Genomic DNA, 14,484 nt, shown 5'->3' on the forward strand with positions numbered 1-14,484 from the left:
TTGGTCCCCAGATAACAGATGTGTGAGTCAGTCCATCTAAATCCAAAATTCTCCGAAAGCTGTCGTTTTAGTTTCCCACTCACTTCCACCCCCATTGCTTCGGACTTGCTGTAATTTACCTTAAAATTGGATATTTCCCCGTATTTGCGCAACTCCAGAAGCAGCACTGGTAGAGATAACACTGGTGAGGTTGTAAAAAACAGCAAGAATTTCTCAGAAAAAGTTTTATGATAGAGCAATGTGTACCCATCGGGGCCTGATGCCCTGCCTGCTTTCAGAGCTACTAAGAATTCCTCTTTTATAATTGGACCATCGATAACTCCTGCTTCTTCTTCTTCTTCAGGCAGTCCAGGCATACCTGATGCCGCTATATATTCTTTCGCCTGTTGTTCTCTATTGGACCTCCCTGAAGTATACTGTTGGCCCTCTATCTTATAGAGCTTGGTATAATAATCTCTAAAATGCCTTAGCGATTTCCTGTGTAGATTTGACAAAAATGTCTCCTTGCGTTTTTATCTGTTCAATATGGTTTCTAGCCCTAGTCTCTCTTAGAGCGTTTGCCAGCATTCTACTGGGTTTGTTTCCACACTCATAGTATGCGCGCCTACATCGGGTTAATTTCGCTTTTGCTTTATCCATCAGTAAAACATCTAATTTGTCCTTTAAACTCATACGTTTTTCTTCTATCCGTTGGGTTTGGGATTTCTTATGCGCTAGTTCTAGTACCCTGATCTCTCCAAGCAGTGTATCCACTTTGGCCCCTAGGGCATGTTTCCTATGTGCCCCTAATGATATGAGAATGCCTCCAATATAACATTTGTGCGCTTCCCATCCACATAGTGGAGATATTTCCTCTGATTCATTGGCCATGAAAAAAGCCTCTAATTCCTGCGCTATTTGATGTTCATACTCAGATTCTTTCAGGAGTGTCTCATTTATCCTCCAATTCCATTCCCTCGAGCTTGCCTCTCCCAACTCCATAACACAACTAGTTGGTGCATGGTCCGACAGCGTAAATAAGCCTATTGAGGCCTCCACTATACACGGCAATGCACTCTGAGATATAAAAATGTAATAAATTCTAGTGCAAGTCTTATGTTTCGCTGAAAAAAAAAGTATAATCTCTGTCATGAACATTTAAGACTCTCCAAGTATCCACCAGTTGCAAGTCTTGTAGTAGTCTTTAGGCTCTACGAAGTTTGGAATAGGACAAATGTGACACTCCCTTTGAAACATCTAGAGTAGGATCCAATGCCATATTCAAATCTCCTGTTATTAAAATCCCCTCTCTGTTTTGATGAACCAAGTTCAGATATGATTCAAGCGCTGTAACTCGATCCTCATTTGGTAAATACAGATTTACCAATGTGACCTTTTGTTTGCACAAAAATCCATTTATAATAAGACGACGGCCTGTCTCATCTCTGACTATCTTGGATTCTTTCCATGGTACTTGATTTGACACCAAAATTGTTCCACCATTTGCTTTTGTGGTTTGGGATGCACTAGGATATACATTTGGAAATATTCGATTCCCCAGTGTTGGGATTTTATCATTTCTGAAATGTGTCTCTTGTAGGAAAATGATTTGAGATTTCAGTCTACCTAATTCGGCTAGCAGTCTAGTAAGTTTTTCGGGACTATTTAACCCCTTTACATTATATGAAGTAAAATTTAACCTCGTCATCTTGCTATTTCAGGTCCACTTAATCCCCAGGTAACCCCAGGGGAGGGGACCCACCCCAGAGAGAGGAAAAAAAAAAAAGGGAATATACCTTGGGGTCTGGCTAGTTCTCCTGAACTCCAAGTACTGTAAACTCTAGGCTGCTGCAGGCTCTATGTCCCTGCAACGCTGCCTGCAATTTGCCTAGTATAAAGAAAAGAAGTCTCCGACTTTCCTTCACTTGGAGGAGAGACGTTGAATTAGGGAAGAGTGGATAAATACAGCAACGATCCGAGCCAACTTATCTACCCACGTGCACCCAACTTTTCGCCCACTCATCTTAATCTACCATCATCTTTTGTTCCCCTAATCCACGCTTCCTTTAGGCCTGTTAAAACTCCTACCCATCTAATATCCCCCTTCTTAACTCGATATAATCTTGATATTCTTCTACCATCCCTCTCTCCTATCACAGACTTACTTATTCACCTTATTGACATTATTGACATTAACATTGACTTTATTAACATTATTGACCTGCTCATACGGAACAAAACACCAAAAATAAATAAATAAAAAAAGGATTTTTTCCCTTCTCTTTTTTTCACACAAAAAAAATTATATATTATATATAATTATATATTATATATATATATATCTGCCAGTGCGTAATTATAAAGTATCGATCGGCACAGGCTAAACCTCTGCCTGTGGCTAAATAAGTGTATTTTTCATGTGATTCACGTGATATATTGTGATTCCCCCCTCCTCAACAGGCTATATGGTGGGTAAATTCCCCCAATAAAAAAATAAATAAAAAAAGACTAAAGCACCATGTTATTATAGACCCCCTTCTTGTCTCTCCCCCCCATCTTCTCAGACCCTTATCTATCTCTTTTATCATCAAACTTCCCCTCCCCCTTGGAAAAAAAAAGAAAAAGAAGGCCCCTCTTCAAAATCTTATCACTATCTCGACATCTTTTCCTCTTTGTCTATTGATAGGTAACTGACACACCCAAAACACTGAAAAAAAAAAAAAAAGGGATTACATCCAGTTCACCTTGCCTCTTAAGGCACAATACCTTTTTAAACCCATCAAAAATTCCCCTCCCCTCCTTAGTTCTGCTCCATTCTGCGATGGTAGAACAGCTGACCCTTGCAGCGATGCCTGCCGAGCCGCCTCCGGATACGGCTCCTGTGTCAGAGCCATACCAGCGCTGTTATCAACGGACTGTTTCAGATCCTTCTTTACAGTTAAGTATCTTGTTATATACGAGTGGGTTGGCGTGGACGGGACTCCTGTGTTCCTCCCCCGTCTCGACATGGACCACCCGCTGCTCTGCCGATGCTGCTCCCCCCCCCCCGTTTGATCAGACTCACACAGTCCGTGATTTATTTTATGGGAAGGTGCAGATCCGTGCTTCAGCCGCTCTGTATGGCTCCTTGTAACTCCCCGCCTCTCCCTCTCTCAGCGGGACCACAGCGAGGTCTATGCTATTGAGTTGCGGGGCTATAGATTCCTTACAGCCCACTCCGTGTGGCTCACTTCTTTCTCTCCTCAGCCCGTCAGATGCTCGGCGGGGTCTGTGTCTCTTAACCGCGGGACTGACGATTTCTTTCAGCCGGTCTACTGACGGGTCCACAGTGGTAAAAATTAGGCTCCGATCTCCAGCAGTCACACGCTGCCATGTCTAAACCAGTCCCCCATGGAAGCAGAAGTCTACCACCTCCAACAACATAGATTCTTGACTAGGGTGTTTACTCGCCTCTTTCGATCGGAACATGGGCTCCTGGTGGTGGGGGGCGACTTTAATCTGACCCAATCCGCGACTGCCGATCGTCACGTGGTGGGTCCCTGGGCGTTGTCGGCTCGGGCCCTTAGGGACTCAAAGCTATTCCGCCAAATCTCTAGACGTTATGCTCTTTTTGATGACTGGAGGGCCCTCCGCCTGGGCGATCGGCAGTATACCTTCTAGTCATCCCTCTATAGAGCTCACTCCCGAATAGACTATTTTTTTTACTAACAATTCTACGCTCAGAGTGATACGGGAAGCACAGATACTCCCGATATCTTGGTCGGACCACGCCCCTATATTACTGACACTAGATCTGGGTTCCCCTGTCCAGAGGCCCTACAATTGGAAACTAAATACCTTCCTCCTCCAGCACTTACCGGCCAAAACAGAACTCACCTCCACCCTACAACTTTATTTCGCGGAGAACAACACTGCCGTCTCCACCTCCACGCTCTGGGAAGCCCATAAAGCGGTCCTTCGAGGTAGATGTATGGCATTGTCCACTGCCTTAAAAAAGGACGCACTGGCCACCAGAGAACTGAGAGGGAGCTTGAGGTTTTTGAGCGCCGATTGCAAACATCCCCTTCTGTCACCCTCCTTAAGAAAATCATTAACTTACGAGCGACCCTGAGAGATTTGGCTTTGGGCCTGATAGAAAAATCCCTTGTCAGGCTACGGCAGGTTTATTATGACAAAGGCAATAAAGCCCACACCCTACTAGCGAGGAAACAGCGAGATGCCCACCTTTCGACGACGCCCCACCAAATTAATGACAGCTCAGGCTGCCTACAGTCCCACCCCAGAGATATAGCCCACACGTTTGCGGAATTTTATAAGCACATTTACAATAATCCTGGCATACCCAGTGACCCACTCCCCCCGGACATCTCCCGTAGCATGGAACAATATCTGGAACAGAGTGGCGTCTCCCGACTCCAGCCCTCTGACCCAACGTCCCTAAACATGCTGATCACGGAAGAGGAGATAGAGCAGACTATTAAATCCCTGCCCTGACTTAAGTCCCCAGGCCCAGATGGCCTGCCTTATGAATATTACAAAGCCTTCCCAAGCCGGACAAGGACCCCGTTCTCTGTGCCAACTATAGACCCATCGCCCTGCTAAATTCTGAAAATTTTTACAAAATTACTCTCGATTCGACTGAACATGGTCCTTCCCTCTCTCATCCACAAGAACCAGGTGGGCTTTGTGCCGTTTAGGCAGGCAGGCGGGTGATAACACCTGAAAGATAATAGATTTGGTGGATGTGGCGAACAGGGAAAATACGGCGTCCCTGCTTTTAAGCCTGGACGCCGAGAAGGCCTTTGACCAGCTTGGGTGGCCCTTCATGTTCGCCACATTGCGCCACGTAGGGATCCGGGGCCTATTCTTCAGTGCGATTTGTCATCTCTATTCCGACTCTTCCTCTCAGGTCAAGACACCCTTTGCCCTCTCACCCTCCTTCCCCATTACCAATGGCACTCGGCAGGGGTTCCCCCTCTCACCCCTGCTATTTGGGTTGTGTGTTGAACCCTTGGCGGCCACGATTCGAGGCAACCCGTCCATCCGGGGGGTATCAGTCCGAGGCAGGGAATTTAAAATTTCTCTGTTCGCGGACGACGTTATCCTCTCCCGTCAGGGAGCGGAAATTGCTCATTTGCGGGCCAACTTTTCCTATCAATGGAAAACAACTTCCTTGAAATACCTGGGGATACACATCACCCCAAGCTTCATTACCTTGTACCAGGAAAACTTCCCTCCCCTATTCCGCTTGATAAGATCCTTATTGATGCAATGGAAAAAGCACCACATATCACTGCTCGGCCGGATCGCCTCCATTAAAATGACGATACTCACAAAGCTCCTTTACCTTTTTCAAACGTTACCCATCCCTGTCCCCTATAAACACTTGAGAAAACTCCAATCCAACCTACTTAAATTTACTTGGAATCACAAAAGACAGAGTTCCCCAGACGGTACTAATGGCAGCGCGCTCGGACGGGGGTCTTGCGTTCCCCAATCTTGTTAAGTACTACCAGGCCACTCAGCTCCGGGCAGTAACTTCTTGGTTCACTTGGCGGTCCTACAACAAGTGGACGGAGATTGAAAAACTGTGGTTAGCCCCGACTCACCCTAACAATTTGCTTTGGAGTGCGAATGCGGAGGTCCCCCCTGAACGCTTGCTGGGCTCTGTGTCACAGCTTTGACGACTCTGGCGTCGACTGTCACGACCCTGTGGTCTGTCCTCGGAACGCTCGCTATTGACCTCATTCATGTATAATCCCAAGGTGCCAGATAGCCTCACTCACCAGATGTCTCACCCGTGGACGTCCCGGAATCTATTCCACTTTGGGAATTTGGTAGATCCCCTGTCGCGCAAACTATTGCCCTTCTCCAGCCTACAAACTGAATTTGATATCCCTCGGCAGGCATTTTATAGTTACCTGCAAATCCGCCACTACGCCCTGTCCATAGCACCCACTCTGCAGTTTTCCCCTCCAACTCCCTTTGAAAGGCTGGTCTTGGCTGGATCGGCCCAGAAGGGCTTAATCTCTGATATTTACTAAATACTGAATGCCTACCCCCTGGACTCACAGGGTAAACACTCTTACATGATCAGATGGGAAAAGGCCCTTAACGAAGAAATACCCAAGGAGCAATGGCGGACTATTTGGTCCCAGGCAGCAAAGAGCTCACTCTGCACACTGTATAAAGAAAATACATACAAGATCCTTCTATTTTGGTATATGACCCCTGACGTGCTTCACACCATATACCCCACTAGTTCCGATCGATGCTGGCGTTGTCAAGGAGAAAGGGACTCCCTCTTCCACATTTACTGGAGTTGCCCGTTGATTGTCCCCTACTGGACCAAGGTGCAAAAACTGCTGGGCCGCCTCCTAGACACACAGGTCCCTATGTCCCCCAAATTCTTCCTCTTGGGCCTATCTCCCCTGAGGACCTCTGTGCCCTGTAGAAAGTTAACGCGCCATATCCTCACAGCTGCCCGCTGCCTCATAGCTCTAAACTGGAAAAAACGCTCTCCCCCTGACCCAGAGGCTTTACACGCTAGAATCAAGGATGTGGAGCTGATGGAGAGAATGACTGCCAGGATACAGGACAGATTGGAAGCCCACGACGCAGTCTGGGGGCCCTGGTGCCTTCGGGAGGACCCGCCGTGATCTGGTAAACAAGCTAACTCGATGACCCTTCCCTCTTCTTCCCTCTCTACCCTTCCTCTTATTTCCTTTCTCTCCCCTCTTTCCTTCTTCTACCTATTGGGAGCACCCTTATGACTCCCTCCATGTGTACCGTATTTTCCGGTGTATAAGACGACTGGGCGTATAAGACGACCCCCTAATTTTCCAGGAAAAATTTTGGTTTTGGGATATACTCACTGTATAAGACTACCCCCTTCTTACTAGTCTTTCTGGAAGCTGAAGGGTAGCCAAAACCGCTGACAGAAACAGGCTTTTTCAAATCTCACTGTGCCATTACATTACATTCCTCACTGTGCCATTACATCACTTGCCCCTCACTGTGCCATCACTTGCCCATCACTTGCCCCCTGTTGCCTTGGGTGAATCGTTAATGTCTAATCGCCATAATTGTACATAGATATAAATATATATTACGATAAGAGTAGATATGTCGTGGGGGAGAATTTCTGATAATTTAAATAGGCTGACAGTTAGAGCCTGAATATATTTAATTAGCACTCTCCGTATTTGATATGCATGATTGCTTTGTGAGAAGGTGGCAGGAGACGACCAGTCTACTACATCTTTTGAGATACAAAGCAAGCCAGGAAGAAATCACAGTGGGAAAGGTAGACAATATGGAGTCACCTGGAAAAAACTGTACTCTTCCATGAATAGACCGGAAATTAACAAGCTAGAGGTAATTAGTTTAAACTTCAAACCTATGCATAGCTAAAGATAGAAGGAAGTTGCCCATATTTGGAAAAGTTAACGTTAGCCAATCAGAAGTGACATCTGGGTTATAAAAATCAGGAGGTCTCATCAATAGATGGAGAGAGAGAGGATGAGCTATCCCGGGCCCGGGATGTCAGTAGAGGGATGTCTGTAGCAAGGTAACTTATCAGAATCTATCTTCTCCCCTGCACTTATCATATACTTTGTCATAATTTGTTTTCTTAATACTTTTAGTGTGATGTACTTACTTTTTATTTGCAAACTAACTTTTACTCCCTTAGTTTAAATACTGTAACTGTATGCAGTGTATTAGATAGCTAATATCTTTTCTCTAATAAAATATGTGTTATGTTAAAGCTTTCACTCTGGTCACAGAACTCTCTTATTTTAACCATATATCATATATGTGAGATATTAAATCTTAAATATAACTTGGTAACAGTTTGGCGACCACGGAATTGTGAACAAGACTGAAAGTATTTAATAATAACAAATATCTAAGGAAAATATAAGTAAAATATTTTTGTTTTTTAGTGGCTATACACCACAAATAATTTATTTTAAAGGTTAGTAGGAATTCAAACTGAGTCAGTTTATCCTATCTAGCTAGGGAAAATATAGGTAAATATTTTTCCTTTTATTAATGGGTATAATCTAAGGTTATTTGATTTTTTTTTGTGTTTGTTTCATTAATATCCCCAAATCATAATTGATAAAGTATCTTGGATGTACCATTATAACCGGTCAATGTAATGGGGAGGAGATAAGGGGATGAAAACATTTTTGTTTTGACACACTAAAAGAGTGGTCATTGGTTTTGTGGAAAAAAATAAAATAAATGTTTATTGTTTTTTTTTGCAATTTATACAATTTTTGTTTTTAGAATTCATTTTTTATATATATTATTAGTTTTAGCTTTTATTTTGATTTTTTTTTTTTTTTTTTTTGTTGATTAAGACACAAAAACGTGCTTGTTTTCTGTTGTCTGCAGAAAGACACTGAAAAAAGCTGACTGGACTTTGTTGTTCAAAAGTTCATCAAGTTTTGTTAGTGGAATCGTATGTCCACTAACATTGAAACCAAATCTACAAAAGGTGATTTTTTTGTTTTAATTTTATGTTGTTTTATTTGATTTTTTTTCTAACTGTTACAAGCAGTAATGTTCTCATTAATGTCAGTTAAAGTACAAGACTGTGGAAGGCTTGATACTGAAACTAACATCTGAGAAAGATGTTTATTAATGTAAAATAAGTTGCATTGAAAGGAAAAATACATTATACCTTGAATTTTTTTTTTTGTTCAGTTTTTACTGAATTGAGTGTTACACAGTGTAAACACTCCTCTATTTACCTTTGCTATTGAAAGCTTAGAGGTGTTCATCCTAATTGATCCTTGGGGGCTTCTATTGTTCCCTGTGTCTATTATTCAGACAAGGTAGGCACAATGCTTTGTTAAGGATAATTAGTTTTCCACTCTAATCTAAAAAAAAAGACTGTGTTAGGGACAGCTGAAAATATTGTTTTTTTTAAACTGTATTTTTGGGGATTTTATTTTATTTGAGTTATTTGGTTGTTTTTCTCTGCTTCTTTCTCCTTTACTGTAAATGACTTTATAGTAGAGGGGAACAATTAATTTAATTTAGCTCACAAATTGTGCATACTAGCTGTTCGTAATGGATTCCTGGCTAGAAAGTTTTGTAGCAACGTTTACTCATAAACACGAGAACAATGATTTTGCCTGTGATACTAAAGTATTGGAAGAGCAAGCAAAAGCAACCAAAAATAACAAAAAACTTAAAAATCTAGCCTTCGCAGGCATGTTTGCTGCTTGCATGGCTTTGAATGCTAAAATAAAGAAATTGGAAGGTATAGTCTGTAATAAAAATATTACAATTTCTGAAAGGGAACAGGAGAATACAGCTTTACAAAGTCAAGTACAAGCCCTTAATCAAATACTTAATGCCTCACAGGAGGAACATTTAAAAATTACAAATTGTCCCAAAAAGACGTGGTACAATATAAAAGCATGCTAACTAAAGTTGAAACTGAACTGGACCATGTAACTATTGCATACAAAGTGTTGCAAGATCAGTTACATGAACCTAAGAAAGGAAAATTTAAAGGACAGGCTGTGGCTAGCATACGAGAACATAGTAATACCTGTGCCTTTGAAATTGAGGAAGATATGGATCCTAGTTCTACTTTCCCTGTGGCGATGGGAGAAATCGCAAAGCCACATGAAAATCGAGAAGGAACCATTGTCATAGACTCATCAGACAATGGGGACCAGCGATCCAGAAATGAGGAGAAGGACAAGCTCCCCAGCATGGGTACTCCCCAGATCTTATCTTCTAATGAAGGAAAACAAACATTTTTAGGGTTTGACAGTGAAGGGAATGAGATGATTTCCAATGTATACCCAATTTAACCGGTAAAAATCATTATGAGTATGGCTGATGTCATTAGCAAAATTAGATCTCGGGAACACAGTACTTCACATGTAACCATGAGAGTTTTTTTAACCGATTTGTCTTCTACTAAGAATCTTTTTCAGTACAATGCCAATTTGCTTATAGCCACATGCGACAAAGGAAAGCATTTGCGGCTATTGGAGGAACTCCGACGGATCCTAGGAAAAACGGGACAGAAATGTAATCCCATTATTGGCCAGGCACAATTGTCGCAGGAATCTGTCTTTTCTGGGGATTACAGTGGCAGCAAACGGTAGTAAGATAGCAACGGAGAAGGTAAAAATCATCCTACAATTCCCTCTAACAGTGAGTATGCCCACTCTCAGATCTTTCCTAGGAGTGGTAAATTATTTGTGGGATATCATCCCTGATGGTGCGCATAAGTCCGCACCACTGTATGTTTGGGGAAAAAAGGATACCCGTTGGCACGGGACTGAGCAACACACCAATCCAGTGCAGAAGCTTAAAGAAGCTTTAGCGCAAGCGCCAGTATTAGCCAACCCAGAGTACCAACTGCCCTTTCCCATTGAGACTGCCATATCAGAGACAGCCCTGTCAGCTGTTCTGGCACAGGAAATCCATGGGCAACAAAGACCCATATTATATGCTTCTAAAGCATTATCTCCTGTGGAAATGAAGTACTCTCTATGTGAAAAACACCTTCTTGTCACGTTGTGGGCAGCGAAATACTACACATACATCATAAGACTTAACACAGTCATTCTGCACACGCCCACTAAGTTTCTACTCACAGACAGGAGTGGAAGATGGCAATGTATTCAATGCCAGACAGGCCCATTGGGCTCTGTTGCTCCAAAATCAAGACATTAAAGTCAAACAAACAAATATTCTTTCCACTAGGGCCCATGGCCTCCTTTACCAAGGAATACCACATAAATGTGCTATCACCCCACAATCAGTGGCACAACATTTCTCTAGACCTTTGTCAGCAAATGAAAAGGTCCCGGAAAAGGCAGTCCCAATTTTCACAGATGGATCATGTTTTTATGTGGAGGGTTTCCCACATGCAGGATTTGGAATGTACATTATCGATCCGCATGCAAAGACCCAAACATCAATCTTTCGGTCATGTCAAGTCAAATCAGCACAATTCACTGAGATGGCTGCGATTGCTCATGCCCTAGAAATTATGAAAGGGGATCAAGAAATTGTTTTATACTCAGATTCTGCGTGGGTCTGTAATGCTCTTACAGAATTTCTGCCCTTCTGGCACACCCACCAGTACATGTCCTCAGATGGGTCTCCACTTAAACACGTATCCCTGGTGAAATATAGTGTAACATTGGGGCAAAAGTTGCCAGTCAAAACATGGGGGTGCAAAGTAAAAGGTCATACAGGCACTGCCCCATACTGGGAACAAAATGACATAGCAGATTGCTTGGCCAAACAAGGAGCACAAGGGGGGGAGATCTGGGAAATTCCTTTGAATTTACTGGACTCAGTTTTGTGCCCCATTGTTTGGGCCTTCACAAAATTCTGCAACTAAAATGTTTTGCTTTCTTCCCTTTTAGAGCCATGAAGTCGATGTGGATTGTGATCCTGCTCCATCTGATCGGACATACCAAAGGAGAGAAGACTGGACCGCTCATCAGCGTGATCGTTGACCAGAATCCGGTTTACTGTCTAGAGGGGGAATCCGTCTTATTGCCTGTGGCCATTGTAGGGACTGTAGGGAAGCAAGTTTATTGGTGGAGTCCCATTGATAATCACCTAGTCTGGATTAATGGCGTTGCTGGGAATATCACGGACTACCAGAACAGAGTCATGAGTTTTCACAACGGATCTTTATTGATTCAAGAGACACGGTTGAGGGATGCCGGAGAGTGGAAATATTATTTTGTTATCTCCATCCCCTTGTCCAGCAACACTCATGCATCCACTCTTCAGTACGTCCCAGGAAAAATGACCTTGCAGGTGTCCCCAAAGACTAACACCCCTACTCCTACAATTTTTCCAAAAAATACAGCTGCAATCCCCTATTACAAACCAACCTCCTTGGAATGCCCAACACTGCAAGAGGAACCACCTAGTGGCCTAACGGAAACCTCAATCCCTGGAATATTGTTTAATAACGTTAAGTTTATTCATGGGCAGGTGGTACTTAATTTGTCCCAGTGGAACATGGCCGAATTCGGCTCATGTGCCCGGACAAATGTATCTTTGTTTTACTCTTCCTTGCTAGTAGATTTTTATTGCCTCCCATGCAAGCGAACTCAGGATCCATTTGCAGAACCAAACCTTCCTCCCCACAGGGGCATTTTCAGATTCAAAAAGTTAAAGGGCACGGACAGCATACTAGCATCCATCCCAGAACTTTTTGAAACTGACATGTCAATTTGGAACCAAGCCGATGTGACAGCGATTCGCAGGCATATCGGAAATTGTGAACCGGAAATGTTCGGCAAGTGCTGAAACCAGTTCTGCAGGGTGTTGAGGGGCTTGCAGGGGAGGAAAGGTTTTTGTTATTTTGTTTTTTCTACGGTTTATAACATGAAGCTAGAAAGGATGGTATGGGCCAAGAGGTAATATGCACTGCGTAGGGAAATTTTATCTTAAAAGACACAGATCTTACACAATGGTATTGTACTCACACTAATACTAGTGGTGGAATGAATGTACATTTTGGAGACAAGTGCAAACCTTTGCCAGTTTCCATAATTCGAAGTATAGGGATAGTGACACCACACCCAAATAGAGTGCCATTTGCTTGCAAGAAAAGCCAGTCACTGTGCACCTACCTTGACCTAATGTACATATCCTTCACAATGTCGCTGCCCGTGTTCCATCCACAAGAGGACTACTTTAACACAATGGCGTCCATACACTCCCTCGGATACCTCGAGAATGATGTGTACAAGGAAAGGCTGCACCTCCCCGAAATGCTCATTCAAATTCAAGGGCGATGGAAAAGCACCGCATACTGCCTGCTGCACTGTCAAAGACAATAGATACTTATGCCATTGTGATGTGTTTGAAATGGACACTCCAGTCTGTGGTCTAAAAAATTACCCGGATCCCACAGCCAATGTAGCAAGGGACCCCCAACTGGAAAGGCCACGCCAACCACCTCAAGAAACCATTCCAAGTGAAATGGAGGCTAACTGCCCAGTGAAGTTGTCAAAATTGAGAACACCAAGCACAAGGGTCACCTACCACATGGATGGACTGTACTGTGTCGTTACCAATCACCAGACATTTCTCTATGGGGGTCAGTCGTGTCCAATACCCTATCCAAATTTTTGCTTCATTCCACATGAGTACACTACTATTGGTGAAACTATAGTAACCCCCATACCAGTGTTAACAGCAGACTATATCATTGAGAGTACCCCTGATGTCCCAGATCTTAGCACATACATAACCCATTTTGATGTAAAAATGTATACTTTGTCAGTAAACCTCCACAATCTAATTGCAAGGATCAAATTAGTAATGATATGGTGAAAACAGAGGAAAGGTTGAATGAACGTTTACATGATGGGGATTTTAGCTTAGTCACCACTAGGACCTGGATGGAAATGGGAATAAAAGGTCTTCTCATATTGCAATGTGGGGTATTGATTTTCATGACGGGGATGGTAATATATCTTGGCCGACTTCCAAAAATGGAAGAGGGAGAAACTTAACATTCTAATGGAGATTAGACATAAACAATTACTTACTTAAAGTGTGGCCTAGTCTCATCTGTCTCAACTGGCCACAAGGGGTCATCTGTTGCCTTGGGTGAATCGTTAATGTCTAATCACCATAATTGTACATAGATATAAATATATATTACGATAAGAGTAGATATGTCGTGGGGGAGAATTTCTGATAATTTAAATAGGCTGACAGTTAGAGCCTGAATATATCTAATTAGCACTCTCCGTATTTGATATGCATGATTGCTTTGTGAGAAGGTGGCAGGAGACGACCAGTCTACTACATCTTTTGAGATACAAAGCAAGCCAGGAAGAAATCACAGTGGGAAAGGTAGACAATATGGAGTCACCTGGAAAAAACTGTACTCTTCCATGAATAGACCGGAAATTAACAAGCTAGAGGTAATTAGTTTAAACTTCAAACCTATGCATAGCTAAAGATAGAAGGAAGTTGCCCATATTTGGAAAAGCTAACGTTAGCCAATCAGAAGTGACATCTGGGTTATAAAAATCAGGAGGTCTCATCAATAGATGGAGAGAGAGAGGATGAGATATCCCAGGCCCGGGATGTCAGTAGAGGGATGTCTGTAGCAAGGTAACTTATCAGAATCTATCTTCTCCCCTGCACTTATCATATACTTTGTCATAATTTGTTTTCTTAATACTTTTAGTGTGATGTACTTACTTTATATTTGCAAACTAACTTTTACTCTCTTAGTTTAAATACTGTAACTGTATGCAGTGTATTAGATAGCTAATATCTTTTCTCTAATAAAATATGTGTTATGTTAAAGCTTTCACAGAACTCTCTTATTTTAACCATATATTATATATGTGAGATATTAAATCTTAAATATACAATTACTTGGTAACACCCCCTCTCTGTGCCATCACTTGCCCCCTCTCTGTGCCATCACTGCAAACGGTGCATTTACTCACTTTTTTTCTGAATAGCAGGCGG

At 42.7% G+C, this 14,484-nt stretch overlaps 1 protein-coding gene across 4 annotated transcripts in view; it reads right to left on the reverse strand.

Moving 5' to 3' along the window:
• The window catches only part of SFT2D1 (SFT2 domain containing 1), a 775,689-nt gene that overhangs the window by 579,328 nt on the left and 181,877 nt on the right, over nucleotides 1-14,484 (reverse strand). The gene's annotated exons all lie outside the window — the stretch shown is intronic.

This window comes from Rana temporaria, chromosome 4, assembly GCF_905171775.1.
Source record: "Rana temporaria chromosome 4, aRanTem1.1, whole genome shotgun sequence".
Taxonomy (NCBI): Eukaryota; Metazoa; Chordata; class Amphibia; order Anura; family Ranidae; genus Rana; species Rana temporaria.